Source organism: Pteropus alecto, unplaced genomic scaffold (genome assembly GCF_000325575.1).
Source record: "Pteropus alecto unplaced genomic scaffold, ASM32557v1 scaffold79, whole genome shotgun sequence".
In the NCBI taxonomy this organism is placed as follows: domain Eukaryota; kingdom Metazoa; phylum Chordata; class Mammalia; order Chiroptera; family Pteropodidae; genus Pteropus; species Pteropus alecto.
Window position 1 is genome coordinate 17,270,281 of NW_006494612.1, and position 12,580 is coordinate 17,282,860.

The window sequence follows — 12,580 nt, forward strand, 5'->3', positions numbered from 1 at the left end:
GGATAGCTCTGCGTTTTTAAAGGTTGTTCAGGGCTATCCAATTATAAGGAAATCTATGAAACTATTCTCTAGATGGAGAGAAAGTAGTATATTTGTATAAAACTAGATAATGATTCAAGGTCCTATATATCCATCATGTTTTTCCCCTGGGGCAATTAAACAAAGACTTTAGAGTCCTTAACAGATAGGTACAGACAGAACTGGAACAAGAGAAATGCTAGGGGTGCTTTAAGGTCAGTTTTTCAGTAGCTGCTGCTTTTGATTAAGTATTATGTAGACCAGTTCTTCTCTAATAAATCACATTAGCTTGAAAAATCAAAGGGTTGGTGGCCTAAGTAGACAACAATAACCAATATCTTAATGTTGCCAGATACTTCTGTGGGAAATGCTAAGCCATGTCAGTATTTGCCATTGTTGCAATTCTAGCCAATGCTCTAAAGGCAGAGTAGCTTTGCTTGGTCATGATGTGGGAGTGATGAGAATGTGACATCCTTCTGTTCTATCACTTGCCAACAGAGTCAAGTTTTTCTTTAGCTACCAGGAGCCGTGCAGCTTGGGCTCTCTGTAGTTCTCTGTGGTTTGCATTCAGTTCCGAATTCAGAGCCCTGTATAAGAAAGTTGTTGGCAACCGGCAGCATGCAAGTCAGAAAAATGCCAGCTTGATGTAATGCAGGCTTCTATTTCACTTCAGAATGAAAATTTAATGTTCCTTGAGAGTCTGTTACAGAAGAATTCATTATGGTTATTTTACGAATGATGGGTTCTGAAAAATAATGTTTGGACCACATATTTTTATGGCTATTTCAGAAAATGCATTAGAAGAGGCAAACAGCAGCACGAATCATGCTTGGCTAAGTTAGAAGCAGAACTGGTTCAGCACAAGCTGAGTTTTTGTTTATTTCTTTAGATCTAAGGTAAAAGGCTATGTAGTATAGAGCATGCAGTTTAGAGAAGGGTGTCTAGTCAGGCACTGTTCTGTAAGGGTTTTTGCCTTCTTTCTTTTGCTTGCTCTAAGCAATTGAATTGTTTTGAATTTTTTCTAATTAGTATTCCTCTATATGCTCATTTAAAAACACTGGGAAACAAAGAAAATCAAAAGAAGGAAGAAAAATATGAATCTGGCCACGCATATATAACTATTGCTAACACTTTGTATCTCCTTCCAAGGAAGTTCTTTTGTATATGTAGGCTTTAAAAACATAATATGACCATGATGCTATCAGATCAATTTAAAAACATATATGGTCTGTCTATGGCCATGCCACCCTGAACGAGACTGATTACGTCTGATCTCGGAAGCTAAGCAGGGCGGGGCCTGGTTAGTACTTGGATGGGAGACCACCTAGGAAGACCAGGTGCTGTAGGCGTAAAAACATGAAAAAATAAGGAATTGTAAACTGGCAAGGTCCTTGCAATCTGTGAGGTCAAACAAGGGTTGCCTCGCTTAAAAAATAAAATAATAAAATAAATAAAAACAAATAAACATATGATCATTATTAGTATCAGGTTAATTTTGCATTTAGCACTAAGTTGCATGCATATTTCTTATGTAAAATAAATATTTCCAGACTCTCTCTCACATTAACGCCCAAATATTAAAAGCCCAGAATCTTGTTCAGTCAGCAAAAAGTCTTTTAGCAGGCTCCGCTCCCCAAGCATTTCTGAGGTCCTGGAGGAATGCTTATGCATTCTCACATCCACCCTGGTTGTCAGTTGTCACCTTAATGCTCTATCCACTCTAGAACATTACTCGTCTGTTGCTCTCTTATCACTTTATAATCAATGTTTCCAGCCTGCAATAGTTTTTTTCTGACTGCCACATCTCAGGAATGAACACATGCTAAATTTCCCAAATATGAACTAATACCAGGCAATTCACAGATAAACTGTTAGAATTTGAGTGTTACCAGAAAATGCAATGTAAGAAAAGTAAAGTCAGAAATATTTAAATGGATATTTAATATTCTATTGAAGAAAACAATCTAAATTTCTTAATTATGGGACTGTCATTGAACAGTTAGTTTTCTCTCCCAATATTTTTGTTTTTTAAGTTAATTTATATATATATACTTTTGTAAATTTTTTTAAATTCTATTTTACATACCACCTCTGCAGAAAATATTCTTAGTTCCTGACATCTGTCAGAACATTTTGTGGGAAATAAGTTCTAGAGGAAGAATTTCTTGATTCATTTACTTTAATGGTTAGCAATAGTTTGCGTTTGTATTTCTACTTGAGTCAATTTGATAAATTATATTTTTCTAGGAACTTGATCCTTTTATCTAAGTTTTCAAATTTACTTCCATAATCTGTTTATAGTATTATATTACCTATTTCTTAGCTGTAGCTATAATTTCTCATTTTTTACATTTGATACTGTGTATGTTCCTTCTTTTGATTCACCTTGATAGGTTTTTCCAGAGTTTATTAATTTTACTATGAAAAAAGTTTATGGTTTTATTTTTATATTTTATTAATTTCTACTCTTATCTTTATTATTTCCTTCCTTCTACTATTTTTAATTTATTATTTTATTTATGTTTTAAACTTCTTTATTTGAATGCTTAGTTAATTTTCAGCCCTCATCTTTTTCTAATAGAAACAAAGTTGTACTTTTGTCCTAAGCACTGCTATAGCTGTATCCAAATCCTTTTGTTTGTAGTGTTTTTCATATTTTGTTTACTAAATAAAATATTTTTAGCTCCAAATATTTTCTAATTCCCATGAAAATTTGTAATGTCTATCTTCTTATTTAGAAATGTTTTCTCGATTTTCAAACTTATGAACTTCTAGTCATCTTTTTGTTATTATTTTCTAATTTACTTGCACAAAGTACTATATATTTATAGTAGTATATATTACATATTACTCAGTATACAATATTTGCTTTATATTTTGGATTCTCTGATGTTGGGTGAATATACATTAATAATTGTTATAGCTTCCTAATGAATTGATCATTTTGTCATTATATAATGTCTTTCTTTGTCCCTAGTCATAGTTTTTGACCCTGCTCTCTCTTAGTTACTATTTGCATGGAACATCTTCTTTCATTTCCTCACTTTTAGCCAATGTGTGTCCTTAAATCTAAAGTGAGTCTCTTGTAGACATATGCTGAGTCATTCTTTTATCCATTTGGCCACTCTATGTCTTTTGACTGGGAAGTTTAATCTATTTGTGTTTAAAGTAATTATTGATGGGGGAGCACTTACTTTTTTTTACCTTATTAATTTTTTTGTCTGTCTTGTAGCTCTTTCATTTCCCTTTTCATCTCTTGCTGTCTTTTTTGTGTGTTTCATTGATTTTTATTTATTTTTTTAGTGATATGCTTTTATTCCTTTTCTTATTTCTTTTGTGTATCTTCATGGATATTTCTTTGTGGTTATCAGGAGGCTTATATAAAATATGTTATAGTTATAAGTTTATTTTAAGCTGATGACCACTCAACTTCAGTTGCATACAAATACTTTACACTTTTACACCCCCATACACCTTATGTTGTTAATGTCACAATCTATATTTTTTATATTGTGTATTCATTCACGAATATTTATATTATAATTTTTTAACTTTTATACTAAAATTAAATTGATTTACATATCATTAAAGTAATACAATATTCTTTATTTATCTATATATTTACTTTTATATGTGAGTTTTATACTTTCATTTTCTTTCATGTTGCTCATTAATATCCTTTCATTTTAATTTGGATAATTACCTTTAGCCTTTCTTATAAGGCTAGTGGTGATGAACTCTCTCAGCTTTTGTTCATTTGGGGAAGTCTATCTCTTCTTCATATTTGAAGGACAGCTTTGCTGTCCAAGAATATAATGTTTGTGGTTGGCAGTTTTTTGTCTTTCAGAACTTTAAATATATCACCCCATTTCCTTCTGTAAACTTTCTGCTTTAAAATTCACTGATAGTCCTGTGGAAGTTCCCATGTGTATAATAAATCACTTTTCTCTTGCTACTTTCAAAATTCTCTTTGTCTTTGATTTTTGATGGTTCAATTATAATGAGCCTTGGTGTCAATATATATAGGTTCATACTATTTGTAATCTTTTAGGATTCATTTATTTAGATGTCCATTTTTCTCCTCAAGTTTTCAGCCATTATTTCTTTAAATAATCTTTCTGTTCCTTTCTCTCTTCTCCTTCTGAGAATCCCATAATGAGGGCGTTGGTTTAACTGATGGTTCCCATAAGTATCATAGGCTTTCTTCGCTCTTTTTTAATCCTTTTTTTTTTCTTTTTGTTCTTTGAGTAATTTCAAATAAACTGTCTTTGAGGTAGTTGACGTTTTCTTCTGTTCTATCCAGCCACTGTTGAAGTTAGCGAATTTTTCAGTTCAGTTATTATAGTCTTTAGCTCCAGAATGTCTTTTGTCTTTTGAGATTCTGGGAGTCTCTCAAACCTTTTTTATAGATGTGCACACTTCACTCCTCTCGCCCTCTTTGGGGAGAGATCTTAGGATTGTGTGCCTTCTCCTAATTTCAGAGACCTGCTGGCAACAGTAAGTTGCCCTCCCCTTTTCTTTGTTTTTAACTGACCCCAGACATCTGGACTGTGCCAGAATTCTTAGTGTTCTGTGTGAGGCAAGACAGACAGAAAACAGTTCCTAGCCAGTTGAGTGGAAGGCCTGGGATTTTGGATGCATGCTCCACTCTATCTTTCCCCAGAGGGAGAAATTGTCAGCCAGATTGATCTATCTTGGTGCCAAGATGTGCTGGCTTATGGGAGGGACTGACACAGGTAAAGCGAAAGTATTCTTCTTCATTTCAATTCAGTTCTTTGTTTTGTATTAATCTAGGGACCAGCAACTTCTTAACTGAAATCTATACCTCTCATAAAGGTATTTTGGTCCACACATCTTTATTAAATTAGTGTTCCTGTACTTTTTATTCTGCCATCTTGATGATGTCAACTCACATTCTTCTTAGTGAATCATCTTCTATCTCTGTGCATTTAGTCTTTATCCAGATATTTTTTTATTTGAGGTCAATAATTTTTCAAGATAGAGATTAGCTCAATTATCTACTTTTACTTAGTTGCTCTACTTTGGTAGGAATTTTGCACAAGTTAAAAGCACAACTTTAAGCAGCTCCTCAAAATACTAAACATGCAGTTTTATCATTTAAATTACTAATATTTAAATACTGGTTAATTACGTTGTTGGTATTATGGTGGAAGATTAGACATAAATTATCCTTAAAATTTTAAGAAACCTTATAGCTATTATGTGTTCATTAACTGATTATAATTAATGGTTGTCAAACTTGAGAACTTATAGGCCCTGAGAATATATTTGCATTTGCCTGTGGAATCCACAAACTCCAGTTTGAGAAACATTGGGCTTAAATATTAATTTCCATTAAAAGCTTCTCATTAAATATTTTATATAAAATGTTGAGTTGGAATTGCCTGAATTCCTATTTTAGCCATTTAAAATAGCTATTGTTAGGGGTAAGATGCTTTTGTTCAACTTAATGGTAATTGTATACAAATTTTTGAATTTGCCACAGGCTTACTATTTGTGGTAAACTTGTGGAAGTAGTTATATTTCCTTTTTCTTTTCAGGAAAACTGCCAGTATTAGGAATCACTGTCTGCCTCAAAATTGCAGCTGTGGTTGTCTTCTCAGATTACTAGGAAATTAAACCAGAGTTTGTAGCAAAGTTGAAAATTATTATACAGCAAAGACTTGTTACTAAGAAACATAGTTAATGAATAAAGACAGTAAGAGAAAAAGGAGTAAAAATAAGAGAAAGATCAGGAAATTGTTAAATTAACTAGCTTGTCTCAATTCTTTAAAAAAAGGGGGGGAAATATGCTATCTTTAAAGTTTCTCTTCCAAGATCAGATTTTGTTCACTCTCCCCTCTTCTTTTTTAAAATTTAATCTCTTTGTAAGTGATTGTTTATTTCTGTGTGTGGATAAGGTTCAAAGAAAAGTTTTAAGCCAAATAAAAATGGACACATAATATGTCTCTAATACATCACTTTAGAATGAACAGAAATTAATAGCTCATAAAATTGAAATGCAGTTGAAGGTACAGTTTTGTAGACACTGTAATAGAAGCCATCATTCTACTTTAATTAAATGAGATAACACAGAGGAAAATAAATATCGATGAATAATAGTAAATTTTGTTATACCGTTTCTAACAGCATTCTCAAATACAAATGTATATCTGTTCCTATTCAGCACTATAGTTCATTATGTGAAATCTATTAGAAGTTTAAATGATATCTATTGCCTTTCTTTGTATTCTTTTTTATATATGGATGATTAACTACTCTAGAAAACCCATGCCGACTCTTATAAAGATTTTAAATGTGTTGTGAAGATTTTATGACTCATGCTACAAAGAACTATCAAATAAAACAAAACTATATTTAATATTCTGAGATTATCCATCATTAAATTAGTTTTCATTTTATGGTCTGATATGTTAACTTAATTATTTAAAAACGCTTTTTTAGCTTTTTACTATCAAAAAATAAAACATTCCTCATCTTAGTATTACATGCTGAATCTTCTCAATCATCACCTCCTGACCATACTCTATCAGAGTTTGGCTTGGTTAGATTTTAACATCAGTCTCTTTTCCTTCTGTCAACACTTTCAAGGCAAAAATTTTCCTCATCATGTCAAACTGACTTTTTTTTTTTACAAATTTTCCTAGAACTTCTGGTCACTTAACACCATTGAAAAATCATGGTGGGCTTTTGGAAAGTAAATGGGAATCTAGTTTCTTTCTGGTCAATTGTCAGTTATAAACCTTTATATTTTCTTAAGATAAAACTGACAATTTGTTTTAGACTTAGGCAATTATCTAAAAGACCATAAGTTTAGGCTGGTTATGCCCCCAAAATAATTAAGTTTCTAAATGTCTAAAGTACACACAGTTTCTGGAATTTAGAAAAATGTTTTTCTAGGAAGTCATGCAAAAAATAGCTTTTCTTATAAATCATGCATATGGTAGATGTTGAAAAAATGTATTAATTTCTTAACCTCAGATTATTATGTAAATTCCAAAATAAGTTTGATTAAAAAAAACTTTTCTGGGTAAATTTTGACACCCTAAATTTGATTTTATCCAACTTCTTTAAATAATATTTATGTAAGTTAATTTATTATATCATTACATATGCATACTTTTCAATATAAGTAATAATTTTATTTGCATAATATAAAATGTACAAAATAATTTAGCATTTTTTTCTCAGCTAAATATATTAGTATAATATAGAATAAAGGGATAACAGAATTTGAGGAGCCTCCTAGAACTCTGATCCAAGCTCAAACATCTTAGTTTTAAGCTTATGATTCCTTTTGCTAAGTTTTTAAATTAAAAATTTAATAAGAAAATTGACATAATGGGAATTTTTAATCTACAAGAATTTTAATACATTTGTAATTACTTTGATAAATAAATCTAAAAATAATAGTAATATAATAATGATTTGGCTTGTCATAATAGTTTAATTTGAAAAATTGCGAGGGTTGCATTAGAAAAGAAATACAGACCTTATCTGAGAAAGAATCTCTCAAATATCCTATAAATGCTGGAAAATCACTATGGAAAAATATTTTACTTGGACTTAAAAGTATTAAATGCCTTGCAAAAATGCCTGTCAGCAAATTTAAGGTTTTTTTTCATGGTTAGTGCAATGAACTGAGAGGACATCTTCTATTTTAATATTACATATGTAGAAAAGCAGTCTCATAAATTATGGTAAAGAGATTTATTATGAGTCATACCATGATTCATCATCATGCCTCAGTATGTGAGTCATATTAATGAGCAATTGTTTAGTATAAATTGTACAAAAACAGTAACATTCATGGTGTTATTGTAGAGGACAGGATAAAAAAATTTGATTTGGTTAGAATACAACTATGTTGCCATTGAAACTAAGCTAAGGGTGAGCCAATGTATTTAGCCAGTAGATGACAGAGATTTGAGCTCCATTATTGTAAATAGCATATTAGTATATTAGAATGGAAAATAAAACTCCACAATAAATGCTGGCCTGATGGTTGATTGATGAAACTAGAAAATTCAAAATTCTGAAATAACACAGGAGAATAGGGGAGAAGGCATTAAGGAAGAAGTTGAGAGTGTGTTTGAGAGAGAGTCATAATCTTGAAACTATTTTTTTCTATTAAAATTTCTTTCAGACTAGGGATTATGAAAAGAGAAAGAAAATCATTGGGTTGAACCATATAAAATTGCTAATAATTTACCATTTTCACTTATAAATATGACATTTTCATATACTTTAACATAATATAGAGCAGCTGACTTGGCCTGATGTTTAATGAGGGTTCAATAGAAAGCATTTTCTTATCTATTATCATATAATCCAGTATACAGTTACTTTTGTTCGATTCATATTAGCATCCTACAATCATGCTGAATATAGAGTTTCATGGCACTGTTGAAAAAGGAATGGGGAAAGAAATTCCTGCAGACCAAAACAGGAGACTAAAAGGATCTCAACATACAACAAATGTTTATTGAACATTTACAAATGGCAGAGGGAAACACAATAGACATCCTTGGAGAATGCGGCCAGAAATTACCATTAAGTAGAACAAAATGTCTTTAAAACCCAAGGTTTTTGTTTAAACATCATGTGATTATTGCAGTCTACAAAATGTCCAAGAATTTTTTCCATTGTTTTTCTGCCCTCAAAGTCTTAGAGAAAAAAATGATTTCCATAAAAGTATATATGTATATTTTTATGATTTCTAAAACCTCTAGATTATCGGTTGTGTATCTAAATGGCTAAGTTTGAGAAGCATGAGGGCAACTCCAGAAACTATGAGAGGAAAAGAATTTCTGAGAATCAAAGACATTGTGAGCTGGAGTAATTAGAAGGTTCATGGAAGAAATAGAACTGAAGTCTACTTCTAAAGATGGGTAAATTTATGTGTACAAGGTAGAAAGTGGAGTCTAAATAAAGAGAAAAAGAAGGCATGTGTGTGGCACATAGCAAAATCCAGCCAAAGACATAAAGAAAAATGCACACAAATAAATGGAAAGACACTTCGTGTTTTGGGATCAGAAGAATTAATATTGTGAGAAGGTTTATACTACCTCAAGCGATCTATTGATTCAGTGCAATCTCTATCAAATTCCGATGGCATTTTTACAGAAATGGATAAAGCTACAGTATAATTTGTATGGAACCACAAAAAACCTTGAATAGCCAAAATAATCTTAAGAAAGAAAAAGAAATGTTGAGGCATCACACTTCCTGATATTAAACTATATTACAAAGCTTTAGTAATCTAACCAGTTTAGTAGTGGCTTAAAAGCAGGCACATAGACTCCTGGAACAGAATAGAGAGCACAGAAGTAAATCCATGACTATATAGTCAACTATTTTTGATACAAGAACCAAAAACACATTTTGGGGAAAGAATAGTTGCTTTAATAAATAGTGTTGGGAAAACTGGATATCCTTGTGTAAAAATGTCAAACTTAATAAAGTTGGGAAAAAAAAAAAAGAGTGCAACACACAATATAGGTTTTTCATTAAGTGCATTTTTTTTAATCTATCATTTAAGGGCTTTGAGGTTTACTAACTGGGTCAAGTCATAAAACTGGGTAAGATAATGTAACTCTTCACTTTGATGACTGAAGGCAGGCTTTATACTTATTCTTGGAGTCCGATGATCAATTAGCTACTATCAAAGATCTCTGCAATTAAAATTTTACTGATTACTTATCTAGCCCTGAAGATTATTATGATAACCACACTCATTTTTCTCTGATGTTTGAAAGCTGCTTTGGTCTTTGCCACTTTTGGATCTCATTACTTCCATTAAATCTCTTTAAATTTTACTCATAACAGTTCATTATCAGCCTCTATCCACGGAGGGTAGCAAATAAAATTCTTTCAGTATGCATGTGCTTCCCTCACTATGAAATTTGCAATTCCTTGATAATGACAAAATCCCCAATGGGGTGGGGGAAAGAATGCCTTAAGTAAGTATGATTATAAAATACCTGTTAATATATAAACTTATATAATTGTCTTTTTTACAATTATCTAGGACTTGCCTTAATGCCAAAATTATATTCTTGTGCATATACACACACATTTATATATAAGATTCTATTAAAAAGGATCTTGAAAATAGGTGCTTATTCTTATATAAATGGTATAGTTAGAATAAGTGCTCTTTTCACTTTTGATGGTCATCTTCCAATTTCAATACTATTAACATGGACATGATAAAAATAGGTGAAATTCGATATATAGCATCCTGCTATATGGCCTAAGTACTAATAATGGCAATAAATAATAGCCATGGAAGTCTCTGTCTTTCCTAGTAGGTAGGAAAAAGAAGGACAGAAAATAAGAAGAGAAGATGCATCAAGAAAATAAGACAAGCAAAAGGAAGAGTAGGATAAAAAGGAAAACATGGAGATTTAGTAATGAGGGAAGGCATGACAGTGGGCTTGCGAGTCAACTGTCCATTCCTGATCTGGTCAATGGGCTCTTCTGAGGGAGGGCTGGACTCAGATTTAGGTAGTAAAATGTATGCCTGACTGTAATCTGATATCTTTGCCATCTCTCCAATCCCTCTGTGCATTTAGCTCCCTCTGTTGGATTGGTATTGTTTACACAAGTGATATTTGCTCTTTGAAGACACGGCCAAAGTTTCCTTCCAATATTTTGTATTCAAAAGATGAGGAAAATAACCTCTTAGCATTTCTACATTTGTATAAATCTTCTAAGCAGTGACCAAGATGAATTGTTTGCACAACTCAAGACTTTTACTCTAGGTCTTTCTTCTGGTAGAGAAATTTAAGTATTTCATATCTTTACCACACTGACTCTCTCACACCAAGTATTCAAAATTGCAACCACATTAAGGAAGAAGTTTGGAAATTTTCCTATTACAAGGCAATTACAATCATTTTCAGTTACCACTAGACCTCTTGTGATTTTATAATTTTAATATAATAACAAAGCCCTCATCCCCAAATGGGTGAAAGGTACGCATTTTTCTAATAGCTTAAATCATGTCTGGATATAAAACATAAGGACTAGGAACTCCAGTTTTTGGAAAATTTTGGAGTAGCCATAATTAAAGATATAGAATATGTTTATCTGCGAATGCTTTATAATGTGTAATAGGTGATGCTGAAATTATATGCTTCATTTGTTATTTTATGGAGTTTCTCCCAATTGACTTTTCTTTAGTTTACTGATTTTAGAAAAAAATCTTGAAAATAAATAGACTTGTAATTTTATTTTCATGAAATTTACAACTTTTACTCATTATTTGTTTTCCAACTTTTACTCATTACTTGATTTCTTAGACTAGAGTGCGAGTTAGACTCTAAGGATTAGAATTGAGCCAGTCGTAAGATTTCTGAGATGCTCCAAAATTTGAATGCACATTGAACAATATTGTGTTATCTAGAGTGGAATAAACTGATGGATGAACCCTACAGTTTCTCCCGTCACCAGTATTTATCTTATTGGAAATAACAATGGCCTACTACATATTGACTTTTCCATGACTCTTACCACAGGACCATCTACTTTCAAATTAATATCTCTGGGAATTTTCTAGAACCTGGGTATGTGTCCACATGTGGTGGGCGGAGGTTGAGAAGGGAGCTAGTAAGAAGGAGAGACAGAGTAGAACTGGTGAAAAGCAATGCTTAAGATTTCAAATAAAAGTTTGTTCCTTATATAAATTATAAAACTTTTCCCTATGCCACACTTATTTTTCAGAATACTATAGTATATTTAAAAATGGAAGATCTGTAAGGTACTCATTGCCTTTATGTTACTCGAGTACCATCTGACTATAAGAAAAAAAGAACCTCAAACTGCTATAGTATATGAGATTGATTATACAAAAAAATCAAAAGAACATCATGGAATCCAAATAGAAGGAAGTTGAGCAGAGCCAAAATCATTCCGCAATGATGGACTGTTATGTTGTTCAAGAAGCAAGAATGTTAATCTCTTCATTTCTTTCCTTCTGCAGCCACACGACTCTATCTATGCTGGCATTTTTTATGCCTCTCTGTTCACAGAGCTGATTTTACTGCATTCACATGGTCTTTTATAGCTGCCCTGAAATCTGCCCCAAGCCTCAATAACCTTCCTTGCTTAGTTTCTATACACTATTTTTATATTCCCAGGGGAAGGAATATGGTTATCTCAGTTTATGTCATGTACACACTGATTAATCAGGTTTAATCAAACTGCACTTTGAGTTTAGGTCAGAGATGTTTCAATTAGTGGAAAGTTGATATCACATTGCCCAATAAGAGATGTGGAAAAAACATCGAGGCAGATTTAACATTTCTACTTCAATATGCAAACAATTATTTTAAAACAAGAGCAGAATCAACCTAACTCTACCACTGAAAGTTAAATTAAAAATCAAGACATTTCTTTCAATAATACTTAATATAAATTCACTTGAGTAGATGCAGGAAATACATTAATTTAGTAAAATTAACCTGGTACTTTGAAATTTATAAAATATGAGAGTTGTTGAGAACAACTTTCTTACCTGTAATATAGATAGCCCAGC

At 31.8% G+C, this 12,580-nt stretch overlaps 1 pseudogene; it reads left to right on the forward strand.

The window, feature by feature from the left end:
* Positions 1-1,248: 1,248 nt before the first annotated feature.
* On the forward strand, positions 1,249-1,367 carry LOC112474429 (annotated as a pseudogene).
* The last annotated feature ends 11,213 nt before the right edge of the window (positions 1,368-12,580 follow it).